Source organism: Myodes glareolus, chromosome 12 (assembly GCF_982192425.1).
Source record: "Myodes glareolus chromosome 12, mMyoGla1.1, whole genome shotgun sequence".
In the NCBI taxonomy this organism is placed as follows: domain Eukaryota; kingdom Metazoa; phylum Chordata; class Mammalia; order Rodentia; family Cricetidae; genus Myodes; species Myodes glareolus.
Window position 1 is genome coordinate 28,429,172 of NC_142037.1, and position 8,644 is coordinate 28,437,815.

Sequence of the window (8,644 nt, forward strand, 5' to 3'; positions counted from 1 at the left end):
AAAGAGCTAGTGGAACAAGCCTAAACTAAGGCTGAGCATTCATAATTAATAATAAGTCTCCATGTCTTTATTTGGGAACTGGTTGATGGCCTGAAGAAAATTCCAGCTACAGTAGACCATGCTGGCCTCTGACTCATACAGATGTTCCTGCCTTTGCCTCCAGAGTGTTGGGATTAAAGGTGTGTGCCACCACCTCCTGGCAATCACTGCCTTTTTAAATATTAGTACTATCTACTGAAAGAACTAGTGTCAAAACTCAGAGAACTGGATTATTTCCTACATCAATTACTAATTTGTTTGTAATAAGAAATAGACTTCCTGTGTATCTCTTTAAAAGGAGAAGCTCTTTTGACTTGTCTGTGTTCTGATTTCTACACCCCTTCACCCTCCCATCTTTCAGTTCCTTTCTCTGTGCTCATAGGCAGAAATCAGGAAATTCTACTCAATGCCGGTGACAGCTAACCTTGGTTGTCAACTCGATGAACTGGGCGCTCCTGTAGGGGTCTTCTTGATGAGATTACTTAAAGCGGACGACCCACTCCAAATGTGGTGACATCTGGTGGCATCCCAAATAAAACGGCACGGAAGGACACTTTGCCTTTTGCTTGCTTGCCCTCACTCTTGCTGGGACGTTCACTCATCCTCTTGCTGAGGGGTACCTTCCCTATTATTCAATCCCACTCCTTCAGGATTCCAGTGTAGACTGAAGACCAGCAGCTCTCTGGGAATCCTTATGGCCCTTAGCACCAGATTGGAACTGCTGAGACACTGGGACAGCCTCGTGGACAAAGAAATATCAGGTATGTCAGAATCAAACACTACTACACTAATAGTCCTCATTGGTGAATTTAAAAAGAATGAGAGAGACGCCTTTAAAATAATTTGATAAAGATAATAGAAAAATCATAACCAGCCTGGCTGTGGTGGCACATGCCTTTAATCCCAGTAGCTGGGAGGCAGGGGCAGGCAGAGCTCTGTGAGTTTGAGGCCAGTCTGGTCTACAGAATGAGTTCCAGGACAACCAAGACTACACATTGAAACCCTGTCTCGAAAAACCAAAAGTAACAAGAACAAAAAAAAAAAAATCAAATCATCACTGATTTACTAAATAAACTCTATCCAACTAAGTATGACATGTGACTTCCTACTTAAGGTCTCAAGTCCCTGGCATTGTGATTAGGTAATAACCATTGCAACAACCCCTGAAACACCTGCATTAATCTTCTTGACAGGTCACTTAAGAGAAATTGAATCCTCCAAAAGAAGCACATGAACAGCTATTGCTACTGACTAGAATACTGTTTAGGGCATGAGGATGATGATGATGATGATGATGATGATGATGATGATGATGATGATGATGATGATGTGGGTTTCTCTTGCTATTACCTTTTGCCTGCTTACATGTTTTGTGTTAAGATAAGATCTCTGGTAGCTCATGTTAGCCCTGAACTCGAGATCCTCCTGCCTCCACACCTCAAGTGTCTGCCACCCCACCCAGTTTGGTTTTGTTTTACAGTGGTAAGAAGGAATTGGGCCCTGTCCTAAAGTGACAATGACGTGTGAATGACGTGTTTTTTTGTTTCTTTGCATACCCTGCTCCACTGCTGGAACCCTGTTCAACCACCTCCGTCTCTGGTTAGTACCTAACTCCCTTCTCACCCTCAAAGGTCTCAGCTGAGGACAGTGAGGGACCCTCTACAGTCCTCCACAAAGGCCCTAGCCATTAGGATAAGAGCAGCCAAGGATGTTTACGCAGTGACTCTGAATAGGACCTTTAATATTTTAATAGGTGATTTTTAAAATATTTCTTTTTAATACTTTTAATTATTTGCATATGGGGCGGTATATGTGTGCAGATGTCTGTAGAGGCGACAGGTCTGGAATTTCCCCGAAACTCAGATGTCAGGTGTCGGTGAGTCAAGCATATGGGTGATGGGACTCTGAGTTCAGCAGTGTTCTGGTTAGTTGTCAATTTGACACAAGTTAGGTTCGTGGGAAGATGGAACATTTTTCCAACATAATATTTGTATTAATTCTTTGGGCTTTCCACATCATGTATCCCATCACATTTGCTTCCCAGTCCTTCCCTGTTCATCCTCCCCTCATCCCCGATGCCCATGTGTCTCCCCACCCCCAGCAAAATAGGAAAAAAAAAGTCCAGTTTGTGTTATCTATGTACTCACTGAAGCACGGACAAACTCTCAGCAGCCTGCCCCTTTAATAGGGCTGAGTCCTTTCCCTCCTGCAACCAACCGGAAGCCATCTGGTGTGGAGAGAGATACTTCAGCACCCTATCACAGTTTACTACTTTGGGAGGCAGGATTGGAGTGGAGGTAGGGGTTGTCACAGAAGTCTTTCTCAACTGTGTGTCTGCAGTCATCGATATCACTGTCAAAGTAGCTTATTTGCTGTTTTCGGTCCGAGGGAGCAACGGATTATGGGCTTTTACATGGTTTCTGACATCAGCACAGGGAACGAACTCGGCAACTGGGCTCCGCGGCCTGCAATATGAACATGGACCCTGACAGAGGTCTCGGATGCAGATGGGGTCATGGACATCAACATGGCTTCAGGCTGCAACATAGACCACAGAAATCTACCCGACCTTCAGTGGCAACGCAGGCCAGAAGATGGAATATTAATTGAGAAGTTGCTCCATTAGATTGACCCAAAAGCAAGTCTGTCGGGCAATTTCTTGGTTAATGATTAATGCGGGAGGGCCCAGCCCACTATGCATGGTGCCATTCCATGCCAGAGGTCCTTCCTGGGAGGTATCAGAAAGCAGACTGTGCCAGTAAGAAACACCCCTCCACACAGTCTGCAAGAACTCCCGCCAGAGCGCTTGCCCTGGCTTCTCTCAGCAATGGAGTACGCCCTGGAGGGTGTAAAGCTGAAATAAAGCCTTTTCTCCCCAGGTTTGCTTTGGTCGGTGTGTTTACCGCAGCAATAGAAAGTAAACAAAGACAAGCAGTATGCTTTTTAACAGCTGAGTCACCTTTCCAATCTTTGACGAGATGGATGTCATTTTCCATGCTAGGGATCCAGCCTAGGTCTTGTAGGTCTCAGTAAGCACCCTAACCCTTGAGCTACACTCCCAGTCCCACAAATGAAGTCTTTAGACAAGCAAAAACATCACTACCTTTCCAGGTTTAAGGTTTAAGGCATCGGAGAGGCAAGTTGGGGTGGGGATGGGGGAGAGGGACAGGGGACACAGGTGAGGGGTGGGCAGAGGGACAGGGGTACTCCTGGGGCTCTGTACCCACTTAGATGGCTGTGTTTAGACATTTTTTGGGGGGCAGATGTTTGTTTCCTACGAGGCATTCATGCTAGGCTCTCTTGCCCTGTTCTAAACTGTTTGTGTATTAGATCTTGATTTCTATTTTAAAAAGCAAAAGCAAAAACAAAAATGCTTCGTTTAATTGGATAAAAATTCAATTAAAACTGTCACCTCTCCCTCCCATCCTATAAAATTAGAATCATCTTTTGAAGAAAAAAAAATTAAAAATCTTTAGGGTGACCTTTTTTCAGAATACATATTTATCTGATGCTATAAAACTTAGTATGGTTACAACTTCCACTGTGTCAGAGTAAGGGAAATAGTGTTGGGCCCAGCAGACTGTTCAGTTAACATCTTTCTGGAAAAATAAAATCAGCATTCAATCAAGTTTAGACAAGACATTACTTTTTGGTAGGTGTTTGATTGCTGCGAGGCATTCACGCTAGGCTTTCTGGCCTGGTTCTAAATTGTTTGCAATCACCTCCTGCCTCCCCAGGGGCTATGGAGTGAGTCATCAACTTTTCCTCCAGAACACTGTTAAATGACTCCGCAGTCTGCAAGTCTACCGCTGCAGGAGCAGAGCTCAGTGGGCGTTATTTCCAGCAAGGCGAAGGCAGGGAGCAAGGCCACACCACTGGAACAAAGTTGAAAACGGGTTCTAAGGGCTGGAGGAGTCAGGCTAAAACAGGAAAGGTCGATTTGAATGTAGGCGCGAAGGTGAAGCCATCATTTCTTTGAATCCAGAAGCGGTAAGTGTCACCCATGCTGAGAAAAAGACTCCAAGCAACTTCTTTCAGTCTTAGTCTCTCTCAGGTGCCTGTGAAGGATATCCACATGGGAAGCAGCGTTGTCCAAATTCCAGCGTGATGATGTTAAAGGTTCCTTCCACTTAGTTTTAATTTCAGGAAACATCAGTGTCGAACATCAAACCATCATCTATGGGGCTGCAGAGATGGCTCAGTGATTAAGAGCACTGACAGCTCATCCAGAGGTCCTGGGTTCAATTCCCAGCACCCACATGGCAGCTCACAAACCATCTGTAACTCCAGGATCTGACACCCTCACACAGGCATGTATGCAGGCAAAGCACCAATGCATGTAAAATAAAAATAAATGAGTCATTTAAGAAACATCGTCTATAATGAAAATCAAACCTTTGTCGGAAGACCCATGTGAAATGGGAGATGGAGAAACACCTCCTTGAATTCATTCTACACTGCTGTCACTCTGTCCTGGGCAGGGGCCGGGGATGCAGCAGAGAAGTAAACAAATCTCAACCCTACCCTATGGAAAGTCTATTGCATACAGTATAGCACACATACGCTAATAATAGTAATAGTAATAAATCTCAACCCTATTCTATGGAAAGTTTATTCTATACAGTATGGCACATGGCACATACACACTAATAATAATAATAAAATAATAATAATAATGATAATGACGGAAAATTAAACAAAGTGAAAAAGAAACACAATAAAACAAACTTAAATCTTAAAAAGGAGAAGAAAAGGAAAGATGGTATCCAAGTGAGGCCATGAAGGTCTGACTGTGAAGGGAAAGAGTGCTCCAGGCAGAAGGACAAGCACAAGGACCCTGGCATGGCTCGAGGATGGCTCAGAGTGTCACCTGCAGAATGGAGAAAAGGGACCACACTCTGAAATCAACTCACAGTAAAGCACACCAATGAATGACAGATTGTGTAATTATTAAGAGCACTGTGAAGGCCAGGCAGTGGTGGCACACATCTTTAACCCCAATGCTCAGGAAACAGAGGCAGAGGTAGGTGAATCTCTGTGAGTTTGAGGTCAACCTGGTCTATAGAGCAAGTTACAGGATAGCCAAGGCTACATACAGAGAAACCCTATATCAAAAAAAAAAAAGGAAGAAGAAGGAGGAGGAAGAGGAGGAGGAGGAGGAGAAGGAGAAGAAGAAGAAGAAGAAGAAGAAGAAGAAGAAGAAGAAGAAGAAGAAGAAGAAGAAGAAGAAGAGAAGAAAAGAAAAAAAAACCCAAAGATCTTGGTTTTTACTTCCTATGAAGTAGTATTGTTTTTTATATCTACTTGATTCTCAACTCTATCAGATTGGTCTGTGAGCATGTCTGTAGGGATTTTCCTGATGAATGATTGATACCTAGCCTGTGGCTATGGCCTGTGCTGTAAACAGGTTGAAGAAAGGCAAGAATAGATTAAGACAGACACTAGACACCCTGGAAACACTCACCTGTTACAGACTGCATGTTAACATTAAATCCCCTTTACCCCCAATTTTTCTACCTTTTAAATCCTTGTTTTACATTATGTCCTTATTCTCCATGTTTTTCGAGATTGTCTTATATTCACACCGAAAACAATACAATTGCGTTTTTAAAAAATGTTGGTGGGGTGGGAGATGGATCAGCAGGTAAGAACATTTGCTGTGCAAACTTGAGGACATGGGTTCAAATTCCCAGCACCAAGGTAGAAAATCAGGCAAGTTACATGTGTCTGTAACCCTAGAGCTTGACATGGAATGCAAACTGGAGGTGAAGGGGGATGGGGAGCAGGAGACTTCAGAGACAGGCACAGGAGGATGGATTATCCAATACTGCTCAGACATTGAAAGCCACCAGTGTCTGTTGTCCTCATTACCAGCATTAAGTCTTGTGGAAGATTCCTTTACACTGTGTGACTGTAATGTCACTGGAATTGGGTTAATGAAAAAGCTAAATGGCCAGTAGCTAGGCATGAATTTCGGGGCAGAGAGAATGCTGGGAGAAGAAGGGTGGAGCTGCAGGAGTTGCTAGCCAGATGCAGAAGAAGCAGCATGGAAAGTACACAGATGATGTGAACAAGCCAGAGAGGGGGGCAGAAATGGGTCAATTCAAGTTATAAGAGCTAGCTAAAAGCAAGCCTAAGCTACTGACCAAACTTGTAGAATTTATAAGAAGACTCCATGTGGTTATTCAGGAACAGGCTGACAAGACAGAAAAGTCCAGCATGTAGAAGGAAAAAAACACCTCACTAACCTTAACCTGGTTAATAAAGAAATGACATGTCTATGTATGAATTGATTCTTTGTGAGTTTGAGTTGCTTAAATCAACACCTCTATTTCCCCTCTGCTGCCCCCATATTGTTCCATCTGCATCCGGTCTACAGGGAACAATGGCTCTCAGAAGCAATGAACCGCCCTCCAACATGTTGGGCTGGGTGGAGTCAAAAGCAAAGCAGCCTTAGTCCCAGTAATGCCACTTAGCATTTCAAGAAGCACTCCTGGACAGAAAATGATTTCAGATACATAATAGGACAGATTCAGACATAAAAGACCTCGATACAGTGTATTTAAAAATGTACATAGGCTTGGGAGAGAAAAGAAAAAGAGTAAAGAGACAGTAAGTGTAATATAAAAGAGTACAGGCAGTCATAGATTAAAGGAGTAAAGATAACAAAATAAATATTAAACTTGTAGAAAAAGTAATAGAGTAAGAAAAATAAGCCACATAAAGATGGAATATATAGAGAGAATCAGGATTATGAATATCATTGTATTTTCTTTAAATTTTTTTGACTGTGAAAGAGCTAAGTACAGAGAGACATTTTATTGTATGGGCTGCTAAGCTAAACCAACCTATATATTTTAAAGATATATTGTTTCCAACATTTGGGTCTAGGATTTGTTGCTTTGGAAAAGAGGTTTTTTTTTTTTTTTGTTTCCACAGAGGATGAGAACCTATGGCTTAATTCCAGACTAATGTGGTTTGATGGACCAAGATCCCCCCCGAAAGGTACTGTGAGCACTCCCCCAAAAATTACTTCATCCAACAAAAAGCAAGAAGCAATATGGAGAGAACTATGCCCAAATTCCCCAAATATTGTTTAAAAATATTTGTTTACATTTAAAGGGGAATATGCTATAAAGATTTAAACTATTATGGTTCCTGGCTTATTGATACAAATTTAAGGTCAATTTTGTTATATATATTTCTGCTCTTGATTAAGGTATTGTGTTTGTGAAGCTCATTTAAAAATGTAGTGTATAATTAAGAAATATAGGTTAATAGATAATCATCTATAATAGTCAAGCTTCTAGTCATGTTAGTTAGGTTTTCTAGATATATAGAGATATATTTCAGTTAGATAGGTATTCTTCAAATCTTTCAGAGACCTTCAGAATATGACATTTAAATGTTTTAATAACTTAGAACTTTTCCTGACAATGAGACACATCTGCTCCTGGCAGTACCATTTACTTCAAGAGGAAGACAGGCGCTGAAGAGGCTCCTTATAGAATTTGCTAGCCATTTGGGCAAGAAGCTGCTCTTGCCTGGACTGTTTGATGTTATCCTATATGAACTGAACATGCAGGACCCACAGAAAAATGACTGCCGAATTTGTCTAAAGGTGAGATGGTCCTTCAGAATTCCTGCTTCATGAAAGAGTCTGCCAGACATTCTGCAGGACACAGAAGAAAGTGATCGACAAACTGCCAATATAGGAAAAACTGTCTTTGAAATTTCCTGCTTCATGGAAAAGTCTGCCAGATACTATGGGCCTGTAGGCTGAAGATGGATGCTCCAATGATACAGAACTTTGGGTGACTGTCCAGGTAGTAAGATGTCTCTGTCAATTTTAGAGTTTTGGAAGTTGCTTACAGTGCACTTCCTGTTAACTTAGGTAATATTATCCTTCTGGGTTTTTGTTGGGCTTGAAGAAGTGATAGTTTAATTATAGTTTTCTTTAGTTATGATAAAAGATAAAGTAGATATAAATATTGTAACTATGATTCTGGCTTGATACCTGTTTAGTTATATATTATTTTACTATGTTAAAGATAAAGCTTTCTTTTTTATTTAAGCAAAAAAGGGAAATGGTGTGGGAAGTCCTTCTGTATATGTGTTGCTTTTATTAGCTAATGAATAAAAAATCTGTTTGAGCCTGTGGCTTAGCAGAGTAGAGCTAGGCAGGAAAACTAAACTGAATGCTGGGAGAAAGAAGGCAGAGTCAGTTAGATGCCATGTAGCTGCCAGAGACAGATGCCAGACGGAACCTTGCCAGTAAACCACAGCCACATGGCTATATATAGATTAATAGAAATGGGTTAAATTAAGATGTGAGAGCTAGCCAATAAGAATTTATGGCTAATATGCCAAGCAGTGATTTAATTAATACGGTTTCTATGTGGTTATTTCGGGACTGAGCAGCCAGTAACAAACAAGCAACCTCCTACAACACTACCCAGTCTCAGGTGTTTTGGTATAGTAATCAAAGAAGAAAAAGACGGTGCTTTAAATAATATAAAATATCTTGGGGGTAACTTTAATCAAGCAAGTGAAAGAAGTGTATGATAAAACAAAACAAAACTTTAAGACTTTGAAGAAAGAAATT

At 41.4% G+C, this 8,644-nt stretch overlaps 1 long non-coding RNA gene across 2 annotated transcripts; it reads left to right on the plus strand.

The window, feature by feature from the left end:
• Positions 1-396: 396 nt before the first annotated feature.
• On the plus strand, positions 397-8,036 carry LOC148120238 (uncharacterized). Of its 2 annotated transcripts, XR_015739465.1 has the most exons (3): positions 397-800; positions 6,979-7,044; positions 7,462-8,036. It is a non-coding gene; the product is annotated as an uncharacterized LOC148120238 (long non-coding RNA). The 2 variants fall into 2 exon arrangements; XR_015739464.1 differs by having other exon boundaries at positions 6,979-8,036.
• The last annotated feature ends 608 nt before the right edge of the window (positions 8,037-8,644 follow it).